This window comes from Hipposideros armiger, unplaced genomic scaffold, assembly GCF_001890085.2.
Source record: "Hipposideros armiger isolate ML-2016 unplaced genomic scaffold, ASM189008v1 scaffold_97, whole genome shotgun sequence".
NCBI classification, from domain to species: Eukaryota; Metazoa; Chordata; class Mammalia; order Chiroptera; family Hipposideridae; genus Hipposideros; species Hipposideros armiger.
Window position 1 is genome coordinate 658,214 of NW_017731447.1, and position 21,014 is coordinate 679,227.

Consider the following 21,014-nt stretch of genomic DNA (forward strand, 5'->3'; position numbering starts at 1 on the left):
TCTCTCTCTCTCCACACACACACACACACACACACACACACACACACACACACACACACACACACAGTGTGGAGGAACCCAGGTTAATCTCATTGCTGAGTACTGGTGTTAATGATGGAACCATTCTCCTGAAATCCGAGACTGTGTGTGACAGCATCTCTGGGCCCTGGATCCACAGAGGGAAAGCCACTTTGCCTGGTAATGATGGGATGCTGCTCTTTGCTCCTTTCGACATTTCTGGTTTAGGTCTCTAGAGTCTTTTGAGCTCCAGCATCAAGTCCTTAAAACAGGAGGAAAAAAATGCCAGTGACAGAAAAGACAACCAATGCATCAGTTTCTGCCAGGAGCTCAGAGCTGGGAGCCAGGAGATGGACTGGGGACAGGGTCGAACTCATTGGCTTTATTTTCTCATCTCATCATGGCAGCCTCACAGGGCAAGGCAAGCAAGCTGGCCCCAATCCTGGGCAGCCCGGGCCAGAGGGAAGGAGAGGGCAGGAGGCTGAGGACAAGCTGCCCTTTGCTCTCCTCCAAGGGCACCGGGACCAGACTCCACGTCAAGTACATGGCTTGTGGTCAGACAGAGATTTCATACATTCTGAGGGTGGAAGGCAGTCTCAGAGATATAATTCGTGGGCCAGAAATTTCAGAACTTGAGAGGCATTCTAAAGGTCTGTGGAAAGAATTGAGCAGCCCGTTTGACAGCGTCAGCCTGTCCTAGATTCTTCAGGATGTTTGTTCATCCTCTCCACCAAATTTGATCTCACTCACCAGATTTGTTTCTGACCTCCTCAGTTTTTGGAGGAGTTCCTGGCAGCGGGGACCAGCCTCTGCCAATTACCTTCAGAAATAAGCTCAGGGGCCAAGAAGGAGCCTTCCTCCTCCTAATTATGCCTTCTTTGGGCATAGTTAGGACACTAGATTTGGACTTGCAGAGCTGGAAGTGGGACAGTTTGCTGCTTTTGATGACTCGACCAACTGGAGGGGAACCAAGTAGCCTTCCTGACCCCAGGCAGCAGGACCGGGATGTGGTATGCTTTGCACATCCCAGAAGTCCTTCTGGCAGAAAAACACGAGAGAAAGAGAATTATGAGTATTAATGTTTAAGACTCTGACATCCAGACAGGATCTTGCGCTCAGAAAGCTCTGGCCCACCATGAAAGCAAGGAGGAAATGGGTCAGGGAGAGTGATTTCTCTCCCTCCCAGGAGCCTGCAAAGCCTCACCACGCTCATCTCCGCTAGGTGGACTGGTAACTCAGAGTTCCGGCTTTCAAGATGGCCCCCCATCATCTGGCCCAGCGGGAAGCAGCTGCACCAGGAGCACTGGGGTTTGAGCTTTAATTGTCCTGCTAAACCTTGTCAGCGGTGTGCTCCCCAGAGGATTGGTTCCCTCTCTGCAAAAACTCTCCTTCCAGCAATAGGGCCACAAAGGTGCTAACCACACACTTCTGCCTTGGCTGCCTGTGCCACTGAGGCACACCCACCCTCCTGCCAGCAACAGGTGAGCCAGGTCAAGAATACCAGGATCCAGGGAGAGACCCAAGAAGTCCAGGAAAGGCAATCCAGGAGGACAGGAAGCATCTAGAAGGTTCATGCCTCCCTCCAGGGCTTCGAGGGGGGCTTATCCTATCTGATGTCAGGCAGCAGAGCTCTGGCCAGCAGCTACAAGGACCTGGTGCAGAACTGTCGGCCACAGCAGCACCGGGAAGAACAAGGCAGGACCTCCGTGGCTGTGGGCAGAGGAGCAGCCCTGGGGGAAGAAGACTGGAGCCCCCACCCAGAAGCAAGGTACAAATTCAGGGCTGGAATGGATCACGACTAGAGGCCAATCATGGGGGCCAGGGAATAAAGTCAGTGTGGGAACAGAAAGGGTTACGATGCTGATTTGAGCTGGGGAACTGCTGCAGGACTAAGATTATAACTTAGCCAAATGCAGAACCAATGGTGAAAATAGGGGTTCATTCGTCTACCAGTAAACACCCCTGCTATGCTCTAGTGATACAGTTATATAAGACCATTCCCTGACCCCCCCTGCCCAAAGAACCCATAGAGAAGACAGCTGTGGATTAGTGATTTTGACAGAGAAGCTGGAGTGTGGGGCATCCTTAGAGTATGGAGCACTGGAACTTAGGGGAGATGTGAGGCTGGTGGGGGGGCCTCAAGGTGAGCCAGGAGCACGTGAGGGGGTGTCTACAGCAGGCCTCACTCTGGACCTGATCCACAGATGGTGGGGGGCCATTGAGAAGCTCCTGGCATCAGTTCAGGCTTTTTGGTCAAAAGCAACAGAAACCAGCCCTCACTTCAGCAAGAAAACCCGTGTAGTGAAAGGATGGAGGTGGCTCGCCGCCCAGAAACACAACCAAGAGTCTAGGAAAGAGGCTGAACCCAGGGCTGCTCTGGGACCCCCGAGCTTAAGGGAGCTACCAACAGGGCACATCAACCGCACCCCACTCCACTGGCAAGTGTCACAGCCCAGGAAGGAAGTGTAACGCCAAATTGAGGCCACAGGTCGGCCTCCTGGTTGGCAGTCTCGCTAAGACCAGGCAATGTGGGTGGTACACCCCCCAAAGGAAATCAGGGTTCTAGAGCCAGAAGAAGGGTGTTGACTCCTGGGTGGCCGAAAATTAATTGATAACATGTCTCAAGTGTTTCGGCTGGGGAGTGACATAAACACATCTATAGTTCAGAGCAGGGGTCAGCAAACATTTTCTGCAGTGGGCCATATAGTCTCTGCGCATCTACCCACTTTGCTGTTGAGCCCAGGGGCAGGCACACAATGCATCCATGCAGGGGAGTGGCTGTGTTCCAATAAGCCTGCATTTACAAAAAGAGGCAGCACGCCTGATTGGGCTCTGAGCCCTACAGACCTCTTATGTAGAGCCATATTAGGGTAGAAGACTACAGGAGGGGAAAGAAAGCAAGCAAAAAGAAGAAAGAAGAAACCGTCCTCGCTGATGAAAATGTGCCCTATGGGTTTTCTAGCTAAGTACAGCCTACTGGGAACTTTTTTCCTTTCTTTTTGGGATAAAGCAACCCCTAGGTAAAGGGTCCTTTTACAGACTTTATCTTCTTGACCACTAAGTTCCGTTTCCTCTTGCATTTAACTTGTTCCTTAGTTGTTTGTTTCCGCAGTGGGTTCTATTTGTTTGGTATCTTTTGTGGGCTTTTCATTCTAGCAAAAGTAGCAGCAATTCTCCCCAGCAGGATACCAACACATGGACTGACTCTTTTCCCCTTCTCATTGTACTGGAACCATGGGTTTCCCAGTGGGGTACACCTGTATTTATTGGAGTCAATTTTTAAAAAGAAAACACCACAACCACAGCCATGCTTTCCAGGCTGCCATCTTGTTCGCGGTTGGCAACGCTCGGAGCCTTCCTCTGTGTGGCGTTTCAGTGATTATGGCTCTGCCAAGGAGAGGAGCTGGGGACCTGGAGACAGCGTGTACAGTCGTGGCAAGGCAAAAACCTAGCCCTCTTTGTAATCACCTCTTTGGTATGAGGCAATATGCTGTGAATTAGTGTGTTCCAGGCCTGGAGTGGCAACATATGGCACATCTCTGCTCATTCCACATTAAATCCTGACATTTTGCAGCTGTCAAGATAAAGCTGTTTATATGAGTAACATTGTAGTTTGTTTATAGGGAAATAATGTGTAGCAAGTTATGATTAATCAAGGTGTCTAAAATCTGCTGGAGGCTTCGAAATAGATTTGTTTCCACTGCCGTGCTTTTTGTCTCCTAAATCAGGGGCTTCGTCGCCCCCTACCCCCNAATAAATGCAAGGGCTATGATGCAGTTCTGGAGAAAGTTCAACAGTCAAGAAATATTGGGATTGGGAGGGACTTCTGGAGTCACCTAGGCAACCCCTGCACCTTGAGATGAAGAAGACTGTGGCTGGAGAAGGAAAACAAATATCAAGTGAGCAGCAGGTGGGCCAGAGCCCTGGCCTCAGCAGGTAACATCCCCCAAGCCCCACAGTCCACGCTGCTGCATGAGGAAAGCATGGGACTGAACTCTTAACACCAGAGGGCTCAGGGATGGAGTCTGTGGAGGTTTACCTGGGTTAAAGCTAAGTGGCCACCTAACAATCCCATAAAACTTGAGTAAACAACAGAACCTGCGCCAGACTTCAGAAGACAACCAAGAGGACTGGGAAGGCCCAGATCACTTTTTTCTCCCCAACACCTCCTCTTGGATTCCCCCAATTCAGTGCTACACCCCCACACACACTCTTCTCCACAGAGAAAGAACAGAGAGCAAAACACACCAGGCACAGGGACAGACTAAGAGAGAGAAGAAAGCGGCTGACATAAGAGATCCTTCAAAACAGGCTATGTCACCAGCAAGAGTTGCGAACATAGTAGCTTCATCCCTACAAGGCCGCTAACGCCTCCTCTTCTCAGGCTCCTTGTGAGGATAAAGGGAAATACTGAAGCAGATGGACAGGTGAGCCGTGACCCCTAAAAGGTGCTCAGTGAGGGCGCGCTTTCCTTTCTTCTTCCTTGGACGACTGTTGTGAGGCTTGGTATTGCTCTGGGAACACCCTTCCCCACCTAAGACATAATGAGAAAGGCGGGAGGGCGCAAATAAGAGCATTTACAAGCGAGGCCCATACTCAAAGGTTCACAGTAAGTGGGAGAGCTATGGTCCTGCTCTCAACCATTAGCAAGAAGAGGAAGGTGATAAAGAAATGATGCATGAGGCGAGAGAAGAGCTTTGCACTTGGGCTGCTCGGTGCATCCAGCCACCTCCCCAGGCATTGTGTCAGCAGAGGGTGGGGGTCAGTGAGGTTAGGCTCTGGTCATCTGTCCTTCCAGGAGCAGGGCTGCGATGAAGCGTGTTTGATAATGGATATTTGTTATGGAAATTACCTAATGAGCTACAAGATTCTTATCTAGCACCAAAATAGTATGATCATCAATATTACAAATTAAATTAGGCCACCTTTGCTAAGTCAAACAAATAAAGAGTAATTGAAACGATAATCAGCCAAAGGATTCCAGCCCACTGGGTTCCTCAAGGTGTTCTTGTTGATTTATGTATTTGCTTCGGACCGTGTGAGCTGGAGATGGACAACAGTCATCTGTCAATCCCATTGTTTTAATGAAATTCTCCCCAGGAATGAGGTGAATTTACACATATAATGGGGTGTGCAGGCATGTCAATGAGAGAAGTTACTCTACAGCTCCACATTTCACAGTAACATCAGGCCTTAGTTCTGGGGCAAAACTACACCATTCTCTACTTGTAATTTACAGACAGAGATGGATTTCATTTTTGACATTTGTATCCATAGTTTGAGAGAACCCTTTCTGCTGGAATTGGCTGGCGCGGACCAAAGATGGTTTCCTTTGTCAGCATTAAAATGTGGAAGCCCTANAGCATCTGGATCATCAAGGGACTGTTGGGTTGCAGTTGTGCCCAAGGCTGGGAATTGGGTACCAAGCAGCTAGCCTCACTAAACCCAGCCTGAGTCCCCATTCGCTTCGTCTCTGACATGGAGGATTTGGGGCATCCTCTTTCAGGTTCTTGGTCCTGGAATCGGAGCCAAACTGGGAGAATTTTGCAGAATCTGCGACGTGGGAGAAATGTCTTGTTTTCCTCATGCTCTCTACGGGAGGGAGCAGCCAGAAGAAGACGCTATCTGCACTGCCTGTGGTGTAAGACCACCCGCCAGCACAAAATCGGAAGCGGAGGGAAGTAAACAGACCAAAGTCTGAAATGCGCTCATCAGTGCAATCTGTCCTCCAAACGCTGTTGCAGCGAGAGATCGTCGGGGTGCAGCCGAGCGGAAGGAACTAATCAGCTAGCCTCGATGCCAGCATTAAAGAGGGGAGAAGAGGCATCCAGATGGCAGTGTCAGGGCAGGACGCTCTGCCTGGGATGCAGAGGGCTGTCAGCTTCTGATAGTCACATGGCTTCCCCACAGAGGGAGGTCCCATCAGTCACTGCTGCCTCCCAGCACTGCCACTGTGTGTCTGTTGCTGAACTCAGGGGTGGCACCAATGGGAAACAGGACGACGATGATGGTGGTGGTGGTGATGACGATGATGATGATATGACGTGAGAACCCTTTGAAGCTCTTATGCCTGTATCTCGGTGGTGGGTGAGACTAGATATAGCAGAATTCTGCAGAGCTCTCCTAGAGAAGAGTAAATGCTAATCCACATGGTCAGTGAAGAGGAGGAGGAGGAGGAGGAGGAGGGAGAGATGGATAGATGGATGGATCTCCTCTCCCTCGCATAGCTAACTGAAATTAGCCTAATGTTCATGAATATTAAGACCCAAATCCTGTCTGCATAAGACCACAGGTGCAGAGATGGCTAATGGGAAGAGTCCCCAGTTCAGAGTTTCTGGGTTGGAGCTAAATAAGGATACTAATGGAGGTCATTAGAGACCAACTGATTCTCAGGGATGACTTCAGGAGTGTTATGGGTCGGTGTACATTAAAGCTCGAGGACCCTGTCGAAGCATGAACCAGACTGTGAAATCCCAGCTTCTCTGGATGGGGTCATGAGGCTCAGAGTCCTGCCCACCCAGCCAGCGAGTAAAACAAATCCACCACAGGAAGCAGTTGTGGAAGCACCAGCAACTTTATAGGGAGGCTAAGAGCCAACCAATGGGAAGGCACGAACGATATTTTTCCATGTCCTTCTGACTCTAAATGCCCAGTTTGGGGCCTTAGTTCTCCTTGGCTGCTTCANAGCAGGCAGGTCAGGTATTCACCAGAGGGGCAGAGTAGCGGCCTCGAATGAATCTGAATTGGTCAGGCACTGATGTTCTCTCACTGCCTCAAAATGATTCCAGTTTCTTAGGAAAGTCAGTTTATGGAGGTTGGGATAAAGATGAATTTCTCAACTTCCTAGAGGATCTTTTTCTTTCTCTCTTTTCTTTCTTTCTTTCTTTCTCTCTTTCTTTCTTTCTTTCTTTCTTTCTTCTTTCTTTCTTTCTCTTTCTTTTTCTTTCCTTCCTTCCTTCCTTTTCTCTCTCCCTCTCTCTTTCTCCCTCCCTCCCTCTCTCTCCCTCTCTCCTCTCCCTCCCTCTATCTCTCTCTCTGTCTCTCTCTCTCTCTCCTTCTTATCTCGACTCAGTGACCTCTCATAACGCCACCAGAAACATCCTGTTCCAAACTCTCCATTTCCTACAAACTGTAATGGTGGCTTCACCATCATCTTCCTGGTTTCTCTGACTTGGAGGTTGTGATGAATAAGCCACACGGGGCCTTGGGATTTATTTTGGTTATGGACGCATTTCTACTTTATTAAGATGAAGAAGCAGTTTTGCCCTCAGTCTACTGTTGGTACTCGATGCTTTAAGATAAAATTGTGGCATGTGACCCTTTTCAATCTAGTGAAGCTGGGATGATTATGAATTAAAAAAACAGTTCCAGCCGTGATATACAAAAATGAAAAAAAAAATGAGAAACCTCTTTTCCAAGTTGCCCCATCCTATTTTGTCCCAATATTTTTTTATGAAAAAAAAGTCACACATAATGCAAAGGTGACAGATTTTTACAGTGAACATACTAGGTCTGCCAATTGAGTTTGTGAACTTATCCTAGAAAAAGAGCTACATACCTCATTGCTGAATATCACTACAGTCACCTTCAAAGTATTCATATTGGGAAGCTATGCACCGATGCCAGTGCCCAGTCCACTCTTCAAAGCAATTTAGGAACTCTTTTTCTGGAATGGCCATAAGAGCTGTTGTATCACCCTTGATGTCCTGAATGTCATCAAAATATCTTCCTTTCGATATTTCCTTTATCTTTAGGTAAAGAAAGAAGTCATTGGGGGCCAGATCAGGTGAGTGGGGGCAGGAGGGAGGGTGTTCCAATAGTTATTTGTTTACTGGCTAAAAACTCCCTCACAGACAGTGCAGTGTGAGCTGGTGCATTGTTGTGATGCAAGAGCCATGAATTGTTGGTGAAAATTTCAGATCGTCTAACTTTTTCATGCAGCTTTTTCAGCACTTCCAAATAGTCAACTTGGTTAACTGTTTGTCCAGTTGGCACAAATTCATAATGACTAATNCCCCCGCCGCCACCCCTTTTATCCTCACCTACTTCTTGGTCCTGTCCCCTGTGAGGTGGGTAGAGAATGAGGCCAGGCCATGAAGAGGTGCAGCTGCAGAGGCAAGAAAAGTCAGGCTGTTGCATGGGGCCAGGGGACAGGAGGAAGTCACCTGACCTCTTCTGAACCCCAGGAGGCCCCTCAAAGAGCCACTGTCTTCTTCATTCCTGTGTTTCTGTGTCTGGGACCCAAATCTCAATTGGGTTGTCATCCTGAAGAGCTGTGAATAGGTGACCGAGCCTCCGGGAGGGACATACAGCGTTTTTAGCTTTGATTTTCCGGGGTCTAAGAGGGCATGGGGCCTTGAGGCAGTGAGGATCTGAGAGGTCTCCCACGTCTAGAAGTTACGTGGACTCCTCCTTATGTCTGTGGTTCTGGGTTCAAATTTCCTCTTGGGAGGAGGCTTGGGAAGAACCCACGGTAGGAAAGAACCTCGTGTGTCATCTCACGGAGCTTTCCTCCCAAGGCAAGCTGCTCTCAGGCCACTTCCTGGTCCCTGTCAGCGGGAGCAGCAAAGCAACCTGGATGATTGCGGAGAGTCGAATGCTGGGAGGGGGCCTGCCTTCTGAATCTGCACTTCCGGCCTCCTGCTTTTGCCTCTGGAGCCACTTGGAGCTGGTCGATTGTTGTTCTCGCAGGAATATCCTTCAGATCTCAGTCAGCAGCCACCACCGCCGCTGCAGGCCGCACCTCGCAGCTCTCGGGAAGTCCTAGTCGCACCTAGCCCCCTCCACCCTGGCCGCTTGCTGGTTTGTCTTGATTCATCCGGAAATGTGGTCTCCGGCATGGACCCATCCCCATGTCCAAGCCCGCTGGAAACACCAACTGAGTTTCTTCCCCCTCTTCCTCCTTTCCAAGGTTCCCCGTGGAGGTGAGGTCTGAGGATACTTAGAAGAGTCATCATCGTCATCATCGACCCTGACACTCCTATAGAACTTCTCAACATTGCAAAGGACGTTCTCTTTGTTTAGGTTCAAATATCTTCCCCAAACAGCATCACAACATCAGAGTACCTCTTAGGTGCTAGGTCAAGTTATCTGTGCCTTTGAGCCAAATGTGCACAAATGGGTCCAGAATGAGTGTCTGCATGCGTGGATACGTGCATGGGTACGCACACACTCGTGCGTCCTTTGGTGGGGGTGGGGGGAGATGCAGCAATCCTTGCCCCAGTGTCGCCCAGGTGGAGTGGTGGCAGCCAGCCCCCTCGCCCCTGCCCACACACACACACACACACACACACACACAAAGGGGCACACGGCTATCCAAGACACTATGGAGGTGGCTTCACCGACAGTCTGGACGACACATAAGCAGAGACACATTCTCCCAGCTCTGCCCACAAGTGCATCATTGAGGAACCAGCTGCTTCTTTGGCCGTGGAGGCAGAACCGGCAGCAGCAGCAGCAAGAAGAGGAAACTGCAGCAGCGTCACAGCCCCACTGTGTCCCGTGACTTCCTCGGCTTGCACAAGGCAGCTGGCAGGAAGGCAGGCAGGACGACAGAGGCCAGGAAGGCAGGAATTTGCTGCCTGACAGAACAGGGCGATTCCACGGCTGGGGAAGGGAGGACTCCTCTGCAGCAAATAACCTGCCCTCCCCCGAATCACTCGCACCTTGGATGTGCTTCTAGAAGTCCCCACTGTGAGTGCTTATATGTAGAAAAGAGCAGATGGCCCAGGCTGGAGTCTTAGGAGAAGCCCCCAGCTCAGACTGCAGGGAGGAAATGAAGGCATTAGGGGCGCCGGGGCAGGACTGGGTCCCAGGGCAGAAGGAGAACACCGGGACAATTTTGAGGAAGAGTCAGCCCACAGGTGTGGGTTAACTGACCTTGCCAGGGTCCAGGGATTGGGCCTGGGTTGGAAGGCACTGAGTTTAGCATCACTGAGCCCTCCCTCCTGGAGTGTGGAGTGTCCCCTCGTCCTTAACTGGAAAGCTCAGAGAGCCCCTCCAACCTTGCCATGTGGCAGAGTGAAAAAAGCATCGAGGCTCCCACTTCCGGGATGAGAAAACACAGGAAAGACCAAGTCAAGGGCAGAGGACAGCGAGGCAGGGACAAGAATGCAGGAAGGCAAAAAAAAAAAAAAAAGAATGCAGGAAGAGAGGAGTACTGCCCGAGGCGGTGCCTTCTGAAAACAGAACAGACAAATACACAAAACACTGGATCCAGTCAGGAGCCGAGCACTGTGCCTCCACGGCCTGTTACCTCCCACCTTCCTTTTCCTGCAGAGACAGCAGACTGAGCCTCTTGTGTCTGAAATTAATATCGCACGGGACAGTTAATCAAAGCTGAACTGCCCCCCCCCTTGTGAGTGAGCGGAGCTTGGAGCAGAGCTGACAGCCTGGCAGGTGAAGGAGTGGAGGCTGTCCCCCCCAGCAGAGTCCACCTGCAGCGTGGGGGGGGGGGGGGGGGGAGGCTGCAGGGGCAGCACAAAGCCAGTTTCTTCCCGTAAAAAATGATAAGAGGTGAAAAACCGTTTACTGCGCATTAGGATCCGTGGTTGGGCCATTTGTATGTTTGACTGGGATGGTTATGTCACTAAATGAAGCCTGAAAAATCCATCATGGGCAGGGAGCCTGCCAGTGGCCCGGTCAGGGGAGGAGAGTTGCGGGGGGGCGAGGCTGGGCAGGTGAGGAGGAATGGGAAGGGGCCCACCGGTGTCAGGGAGGGGGGGTGTGTGTCCATGCCCTGCCCCCACATCACTCAGGCTCACAGCACAGGGCCTGGTGGGTCCCCCATCATTTCTGAGGCTACTCGTCATCCTGATTAGAAAGCTCAGAGCTTTCCCCTACCTGGGGCCTCCTTGGCAGGTGCTGGAGATGGACGAATCCACCACTCCCAATTCAATGAGGGACTTTTAACCGCATGCCTATGTGCTGGCCCCTAGACTGGGGACCCTGTCGTCCCCATCACCCATCAGGACTTTGAGCCTGGACCAAACCACACTTGGGATTAAAGAAGTAACTACGGAGTCTCTTGAAAATTGAGGAGCAGGTATCCAGGTATTGGAGGGAGTGGAACACAGCAGGAGGGGAGTCCTGGAATGTCATTTGAATGGATGTTACTAATCAGGAGCCCAGTTAATGAATGCCAGAGCTGGCCACCTGAAGTGCCAGTTCTAACATTCATTGTCCTCCTGTGTCTCCACCGTTGCCTCTGAGCACAGTGTCTGGCTTAGCAAACTGATCAGCCCCATGCAGTGTGATTCTAGAAGGGGGTGCTTTTCTGGCTTCCCCATCACACCATGGACCCCCTCTCATATATGACCCTCACATCCTAGAGCCACAAGGGCCAAGAGAATGTTTAACCTGAGCCCTTTGTCATCCAGGCGAGGAAACGGAGGCAGGGGCTCGAACCCTGTTCTCCTCATCCCCAGCCCTCCATGCCCTGCGGCTGATCTAGGGGACCAAGCTTGGCAAGTGCCCGGGAGCCCAAGTCACTAGCAGCCATCGTCGCTGACCACCACCGTGTAACCCTCCACACCTCAATCACAAGCAGCCAGGCCATTGAATGGGACGCAAAACAGGCTCATCACAGCCTCCTGCTCCACCCTAGCACTTCCCCTTTTCATGTCACATAGTCCCCTGGTACCACCGCATTGAGAAATATGGATACAAACTGTGGGGACTGGACAAGCACTGTCCAGGGCCTGAGAAGAAGGGCTAGGGGTGTCACTAGATGCCAGGGACATAAACAAGCCGTCAGGTCACTGACTGGATTCCCAGAACCACAAAACAGCCAGGAGGTGGCTCGAGGACAAGATGAACAGAGCGGTCAATGAAAGCCTTTGACCACGACTGGAAACCATGTGTGGCAGCCAAGCGGGCTGGCACGAGGCTTATTTCTGTTACAAGTTCATCTGAGGATAAATCAGATGCCGCACTTACACAGCATCGACTCAGCTGTTCGATTCATCCTCCAGGTGAAGGAAATGGATCCCAGAAGGGGAAAAAATCCCACATGTCCATAGCAGAGGTTTGCGTGCAGCCCTGCCACCTGCAATCTCCTGTGGAGTGAGAGGGAGGCCAGGATTTCCCAAGGACCTCAGTCCAACAGCAGAGGGTCCACAGCGGAGGCACAAACAGGATCCCCGCATCTGGGAGGCACCCTGGGGTAACGGGCAGACACCCCTACTCTGGCACCAGGCAGCCTGTGTTTTAATCCCTGTTCTGCTGCTTACTGATGTGTCACCTTGATCACTTTTATGAACTGCTCTCTGCCTCGGTTCTCCCATCTGTAAATGGGTAGCAGAGCTCTCACTTAGACTATCTAAGGATTTAATAGGTTATTATTTGTAAGCATTTAGAACAGTGCCTGGTCCATGTGCTATAGAAAAGTCATACGAAATAAATGCCTCTGACGTGAAACCAAGAAAACGAAGCCCTGAAACAAAAGGCAGAAATGTTCTCCATCCCAAATTTCTCTGTAGGTAAAACTGGGAGTGAGGGAAGGGGGCGTCCCAACCACACACATCGTGACTGACATGTTCTCGTCGCCCTCGGTTCCTGTCGTGTGTGTGCAACGCACACTCTGTGACCTTAGAATGTTGCCCATGAAACAAGTTCCAAAGACACGCATCTTATTTTCTTATTCAATTTCAAGATAAAATTAGGGTTGTGTCCCTTAGGGAGAAAATGTGCCCCTAAATGCAAGAAACTACCTAGAGAGAGCCTGTGAGAATCACATATTTAAAGGGACATCAATATTTCTCTGACAGAATATTAGTAACCATAATAAATTGCCAAATAGGACCGCGAACTAGCAGCACCGCTCAACATGTGAGTGACAGTTAACGTCTCATGGGAAATAGCAGTGACAGCTAAACATGACGCCAATGACATGGCCTTGATTGCACAGTATAGGAGGGGCCCCGTGGGGGGCTGGGGAGGTTCCCAAGTTGGGTCTGATGACAATCGGGACAGGGGCGGTCCAGGCTGTAAAGGCGGGCTGTCCACTGTGGGGGCAGCCTGCTTCCCTGTGTCCAGGGCTGGGTCCAGGGCTGGGGGTTGTGGGGGCAGATATAGGCCTCTCATGTCTTGTTATCACCAAGCCAGAAGCTGACCTGAGTGGGGGAGGCAGGACAGTGATAAAAATTCTGGGGGGGTGATGGTGTTTGCACTAGGTGGACATTCAGGGCACTTAGTGGGGCTGACGGAGAGAACCCCAGAAACCAGCTAGCCCTGGGAAAGGAACCAGCATTGGAGTCCTGCAGGGGTCCGGGGCTCAAGGGTGCAGCCCAACCCCTGCCAAGGGAAGAGGGGAGACAGTCTCGGCACAAGAGACCCCAATGGAAGATCCAACAGTAGGGCTTGGGAAAGGAAGCTGCCGTTTTCAGGAGGATTCCATCCAACCCAAGGGACACCAGGGGTGGGACGGCAGGATGATTCCACACTCTTCCAGGAAGTGGCGCAAGGGCAGAACGAACACGGCTGGGGTAGCTGGGGACAGAGACAGACCGTCAGATGCAGCGATGGAACCCTTGAGTCTTGGAGCTTCTACCCAATGTTCATAGTAGGCTGCTATGGAGCCATTGTCATCGCTTAAGACCTGTCTCTGGGGACACCCTGGAAGCAGCTGTGTTTCAGAAACAAGTAGGTCACCCTGGAGGTGCGGAAGTCCAGCTGAAGTCAAGCCCTCCTGACGCCGCAGAAAGGAAACAGGCAGAGGAGTACAGACACTGAGACCTGAGTGGGCCACAAGCCACAACGGCCGCACTGCCCAGTTCCCAGGGCGCCTGGAGAGGGGTTTGTCTATGCCACATCGACTTAACGAGAGGGTGTGACTGATCAGTTTACCCCTGGACCCGCAAACCCCGCTTATATAAATTGTTTTAAAATGTTCTGTGCAAACAAAACTGTTAGTGGCCTTCTGGCTGGGGGTGAGGTGACAGATATGGATTACAGAGCGCAGGGGACTTTCACCTGGGATGCTACGTATTTCTTTTAGGTTTTAATTTTTCACACGAGTCATCACATTTGTCAGAAAATACAATAAATAAAAGATATATTATAGAACATCTTTGCCGCCTCCCAGGAGTGGCTAGGACAGACGGAAGGTGCAGGTGGAGGTCACAATAGGACAACACTCAGATCGGAGGCAGAAGGTGCAGAGGACAGGAACAGGATACGGGAGGACCAGAACACATGTCGCACTGGCCCAATAACGGGGAGTGAGGTTCAGGGCAGTCTGTGGAGGTGGGCAGGTCGGGGCCATGGTTCCCAAGAGAATGGCACAGAGATAGCCCCTTACGCGGGAAGTTGCAGAAATCGCTCAGGAGTCCCTCCAGCTTGAAGCTTAGGCTAATCCTGCTTGCTATCCCCAGTCCCTACACCACCAAGGTCATTAAAGGACGCCTTGTTCTTGACCCTGTGTCCTTTGCATCATGAGGCTTGGGATTCTGCCCCATTTCCGCTGTGAAACGTCCACTTTGGGTTGGGCCCGGTGATAAACCTGAACATGCGAGAAGCCCAGCGCCGATTTCCAGTCTTAGCTACAGACTGCTAGGGTGGTTCATGAGATGGCGGCCCTGTGACGGGACACCCCGAGTGCCTGCGCGGTTCTTTGGCCTGGAAAGCAGACCTCTGAAGCCTTGCAGGATAGAAAGTGATGACAGCAAATGTGACAGAGGATCATAGGATTGATTTTCTATGTCAAGAGCTACTCCTAATTTATACACTTCATAAATGCCAATAGTCCGTATCTTGAGAGACATCTAATCTAGCAGCTCAAGGCATGATTTTACCTCGCTCACCCCCTCCTCTGCCCTAACGCACAGCCCTTAGACCTGCAAAGGGGCCTTGGAGAGTTCCATAGTCTTTCCAAGGTCACAGAACAAGCCAAGGGCAGGACAGATAGAGAACACTGTGTCCCAACGTCCCAGGTCTGCAGCGCTGGGCCCCCTCTCATGTTACTTCACCCTGCATAGATTTATCATCAGAGGAGAAGAAGGTCACTCAGTCAGGAACTTCACTAGTCACTGGAATAAAGAAAATGCATGGGACTCATCCCTGGGGAGGCCCGATGTAGGTAGACACAGGTGTAAGGAGAATAAAGGTACGCGGAAGTGTCCCCAGGCCAGGGGGTATGGATTTAACAAGGCTCTATTTGCAGCGGGAAGACCCAAACTCAGCTCCTCCCATCATCCAAGCCTCCCTGCTGTTCTTTTAATAGAAGCATTTTCCCTGCCTTCCTCCCCTCCCTCCAAAAAAACCTCACCAAATATGTTGTGTGAAATATCAAAACTAATTAGACCAAATGGTATGCGTTTCTGTCACTGGCTTTTCTGGGGGGTGGGGGGGGGTTGTGGAGAGCAGCCTTGGTCGTGGAGGGAAATTTTGTTAACTAATTAAAGATAGTTCGCAGGGGAGAGCGTCACGTTCCTGTGGGAAGAGCGATGGGAGGGTGGAAGAGGCTTCTTGGATGGGCCGATTAAGGAAAACTAGGAATAGAGATGAAAGGCACAGTGACAGCTGGGTGACCCGGAAGGTGACGGAGGAGAAAGGAACAGGATCGGGTTAGCTGAGTGGGCAGTCAGTTCCATCGCTCTTCTTACAGTTAAAAGAGAACACTGTTTGCACACAAGTATAAATGCACTTACCACACCAAAAGTAGTAGTGACGATAATAATAATAATAATAACCAGAGGAAAGAGGAGGTAGTTTGTTCAAAGCTGGTACTTAGCAGTTGTTAATGCTACTGTTACACAGCTAAGAGCAGAGACCATGTCTGAGTTTCTTTCTATTCTCCAACTCTCAACACAATATGTGGTGTTGGTGGTTTCCCCAAAAAAATTTTGGCTGGACTATGGTAGAGGAAAAAAAGAGGACACATGCATAGAAGCATAGTTTGTGCTGGAGACAATCTAAGATCTTTGGATATTTGTGTCTCATTGAGGAATATCTGAATAGAAGCCACAGAAGAGGAGCCTGAGGATGTTGAGTCTGAAGAAGGGAAGGCTTAGGAGGACCTTTTTGCCGCCTTCCCAAATTCAAGCTACTGTCATGTGAAAAAGAAGGCATTCATTCCAGATCAAACTAATTGGTTGAAGTTATCAGGACGGGGAATTTGATCCAGAATAAGGAGGAACTATTTAATGATCAAAACTGTTCAAGGAATGAAAGAGGCTGCCATATGATGGAGGTGGAGCCAAGGCTGTAGGACATTAGAGATGATGATAAGGGACTCGTACAGTGGGGCACCGGTTTGGAGGTCCCCTAAAGACTGAGATTCCAGGAGACTATAGAGTTGCAGCTGTATTTCAGTTACACACAATGAAGACTATTTTCCCTGAGGAAGTTATAGGACAAGGCCCTGAAAAAGGCTTTCAAACCCTCTTCATGCGGAAGTCTTTAAAAACGGAATGAGGATAAACAAGAATCCTTCTGGAAATATCTGGGTGTTGTGTGGCGCAGGCACAGAATGGGGGTACATGTGTGTAGGGACATGGCTTCAAGGATCCTTCCTTATCCTTACTTCTTCTGTGACGCCCCCAGTTACAAGAAACGGCACCCTTGGGGGAGAACGGAGGAGCTGAAAGGCACATTTGCTCAGCTGGTGCTCAGACTCCCAGCGGCTGTAACAGTCATTCTGACCCACGCCTCTGCAGGGTCATGGCCCCTACGGCCTCTGGCCCAAGAACCACCTCCAACCATTCTTCCAATGAGCAGCATGGAGGCCTGAGGCTGCTTGAGGAGGTGGGGGTGAGGAGCAGTGGGGAGAGGCAGCCAGACACAGTGCTCAAGAGGTGGACCCTACCCGAGATAGGGTTCAAACTCTAGCCCTGGAAACGGGGGCAAATTATTTGACCTTGCTGGCCCCTGTTTGCTCTCCAAAAGGGATGATACTGTTACTGAGTTCATAGGATTGTGGTGAGCATGATACGAATTCATATGGCAGCTAAATGCCAAGCACAGAATGAGGACCCCAGTAAGCATGATGAGTGGCCTAGGCCAGGAGGCCACTTGGCATTCTGCTCTTCAAACTGACACCACTACCCTTTGAGGGGGTAAAACAGAGAGGCCACAGGGGTCTTGTTACTGAACCAAAGTCTGTGTGCCCGATGCTTAGAAAGATCAAAACTCAAAACAGCAGGGTTGGAAGTAAGGAAAGGCATATTGCTTGCTGGACCAGGCCAAGGGTTTTTAAGGGGATAGGGGAACAGGTATGGGGAAGTGCTGGTGGGGCAGGTTTTCAATGGAGGACCTTGAACTTGACCATTTATAGTAACAGGGCGCCAATACCGAATCTCCCTGGGCAATGGACCTTTGGCTTCTGGAAGGTTCCAGTGTTCATGTTCTGGTTATGTCCTGGTCCTTTGGTTTGATGGGGAGAGGGGGTGATGAAATTTGGTACAGCTAGAGGCCAAGGTTCTCTCCTCTGTGCATGCCCCAGCTGCAAGACTCGTGGTCTTGGTCTGTTGTCTCTGAAAAGCAACTCAGTATCTTGTTAAAAAGAACAGGACCATTGTGAGCTGGTTGTTGGGTTACAGTCTTGAATTCCAGAAAGGCCTCCATCAAGTGGCTAAGACATAGTGTATAAAGGGATTCAAACAGACCAAATTTCGAAGGGGGGGAAAAAAAAACAGATCAGGGAGTGATGGAAGGAAGACCAGAGCGAAAGGCTCCCTGGGGACTGGGGGATTAGCTGCAAACCATTTCTTTGACTGCTGTCTTTGCCCTAGAGGTCACATGGCCCTTCTGCTAGGGGCTGCCAGGGAGGTCTCCAGCAGACAGGCTCCTCCTGGGCTCCCATGCACTCATCCCCTGGGGGTCTTCGGCAAAAATGATTCTTCTCCTAAGAACTTTGAAGCACAAACAACATAGAATTTGCAACTCATACAATGGATGGGGGGATTGAAACAGGCAGCTTCCACTTGCTCAAAGTCACAGCATGAGTCTGCGTCGGGCCTGGGGCCAGAGCCCCCACTCTCCCTGCTGTTGCCAGGTCCCCCAGCCACGGTTCCTCTCTGCCTGCCTGTCTGCTCCACACCCTTCTCCAGCGTTCATTCTGCTGGTCTAATAACACTGCCCCCCGTTCTTTGGCTCTGCTTCCTTTAATATACACATAGATTACAGCTACATTAAAGAAGCCCAAAAATACCAAAGCAGAACTAAAGCAATTATTATAATGCAGCCTTAACAGCAGCTGTAATGAGACAGAATTAAAAATGAGCCAGCATAATCACAATTCACTGTTCCCAACGACCTTCCAGAACTGCTTTCATTTGGAAAGTAACATCTAGTCCTGAACTGTCAGATGGGAGGGAAAAATTCAATTGTGCATCCCAGCGTGGCCTGGTCCCTGGCTACCAGGAGATCTGGCTCGTCCGTATGAAGACATCTGTCCCCTGGCTGATGCTACACATGGTATTATCCATGTGCTTAGCAGGTGGGCAGAGGGACGGGCCATAGGAGCTGGGTGTTCCTTCAATGGCACACAAGGCTGGCTTCGTCCTCTTCCCACCATTTGTCACCAGGCCTGCCCGTTCCACACTGGAGCAAATTCAAGTCTGAGCAGCTTCGTGCCTGGCTCATTACATGTGCCACATGTTGCCGACAGTAACAACTCACGTTATTTCCGTGAATCTCACAAAAACCCTGAGAGGCAGGTTCTATTATTTCCCCCATTTTATGACCAAGGAAACAGAGACTTAGAGATGTGACGTGACCGCTCAAAGCCACACCTCGTGGGTACCAGAGCCACGACGCAAATCCTTGTCTTCAGACTCCAGGGCATGAATTCTCACCCTGACTTTGTGGAGCTCGTCCCCTAAGAGAAGCAAAAGGGAAATCTAGTTGACTTGGTCTTACACTACTGCATTTTGATACAAGGGACCAGGGAGGGGAGGGGGAAAGCTGAAGGTAAAATGATGAGGGGACAGAAAGCACACCCAACAGAAGGCCATTCTGACTGATGAGTCACGGGCCCCCACGCAATGCAAGCCTTTGCCCATCCCTCTCTCCCCAGGTCTGTACAGACGATCCGAAATAAGGCGGCAGAGCGCCAGGTGGTAAAGGAGCCAGCAAAGCGGGTGGGGAAGACGCACAGAAGGTATGGGCTCCTCTTCTCCAGGATGCTCAGAAGAAAGCACCAAAACTCAGTGACTTTGCCAAGCTGCCCCAACCCCAAATTGGACTTTCTGGAGCCCCACCCAAAGGCATCCTGGCCCCTGACCCCTGAGCATGTTCGGTTGACCCTAGAGGCAGGCATGGGGAAGCTATTTGTGTGTGGCTTGCACAGAACTACCTTAGCGTCTTTTAGGAGATGGCTTCCATCTTGTCACGATGGACCAGGAGCAGGCACAGGCGGGAGGAATGGCAATGAAGAACCAGTTCCTCCCCTTCCTCCCAGCTGAGCCGGGCGAGGCTATGCTTCCGGGGGCAGTCAGCCTTTCTTCTTTCCCCAGTTCCAGGCAGGTGGAGCCCTACAGCCCTGACGCTGGGGAAGATGTTGTAAGGATTCTGGTTCCAAGGAGCCCAATGACCTTGAGTGCCTTCTGATGTGTTGTGCAGACAATGGGTGTCCAAAGTGACTCTCCCCAGCCATTCTGAGCTTCTGGAGGGGGTCTTGAGCCCCAAGCTGCAACCTCTCCTTGGCCTGTCCACCACTCCCACCTCAATCAACTTGGGGGACTGTGGCTTCCCCCACTAGGCAAACATGGGTAACAGAGCACTTGATGGTTTGACAACAATTCATGTGGGTTGATGGCCATTCCCAGGAACCTAGCTCTGAAAGGTCACTCTGAAACTGAACTATTTGCCATTCCTAAATTGCAGGTCGCCAGCTCTGCCTGCATCCCAGGTGGGCGGGGCCTCAGAATCAAGCCACAGATGCTGGCATTGCCACTTGGCTTTGCTGGGAACAAAAGAGTCCTTGAAAGAGGCCACTTCTTGTTCTTTCTGCGTGCTGTCATCCCCATCTCTGGGGAAGTCCCCCCATCACCCCATCCCAATTTTGAGGCGAGAGAAATGTATGGCGAGTAATTCAACTCAAATGGAGTAGGACCATGTGCATTAGTTACTAATATAGAACAAGCGGGGAGGGTGTATCTGAGAGAAGGTAAGAGGGCACAGTGTCCCCGATACCGGGGACTGCACGGGGCTACTTCTTTAGTGCCCCCTGCGTCTCCTGACTGAGAGGACAGACGGGACCATAGCCGAAGCCGATCTCACTCCCAACTTCTAGGCCAAGATATGCTTTCTCAGAAGCCTGGGAACTTGGGAATACAAGCATGAAGAAATGAGAAAATGGTGAAAAACAATGGGGAAACTGCTGAGGATTTTTTTTTCCCTTTGGTCTAATTTCCAACTTGGACAATGGAGCGTGACCTCCTCTGAAGGTGAGCGGGGTCCTCATTGTGTGGCGAGTGAGGGTGTCTGTGGACAGCACCCTGCTTTCCAATCAGCAGCAGCCAACGGTGACAAAGTCCAAGCTACGGGGTTAGCTGAACACAAGACGGCGGTGCCAACACCTTTCTTCATGGGAATCATCTTAAAAACCTATGGTTTAAAGAGATTTTCGAGTACTGGCTGGCTTGGGAAATATAAGACTTAAAATAAGTGCGCTACACAAAAGGATTTAGGAAGCTAATACTTTTTGTGAAAACTCACACACAAGGGAACAAATAAACAAGCGCAGCATCTGAGAGGCCTTATGTAAGCTGAGCGCTGGGCGCCTCCTATCCCACAACCCGCCCACCTCTGCTGGCTTAGAGGCCCCGTAGGTGGAGGCAGTGCTTGCCAGCCCTCTCCTCCCTCCCCCGGGTGCTAATGAGATGCAGGGAAGGGTCTGCAGGCCCCGTGGAGTGGCTTGCCAGTTTTTGTTACTGCTGCTTTGCATGTGCCTTTCTCTAGTGCTCTGCCCACAGCTTGTTAGCACATGGCTTTGGTGAGTGAGAAGGGTTTAGGCTCCCAAGATGGGGTGGTGCCCTGCCTCAGCCAGACACGTC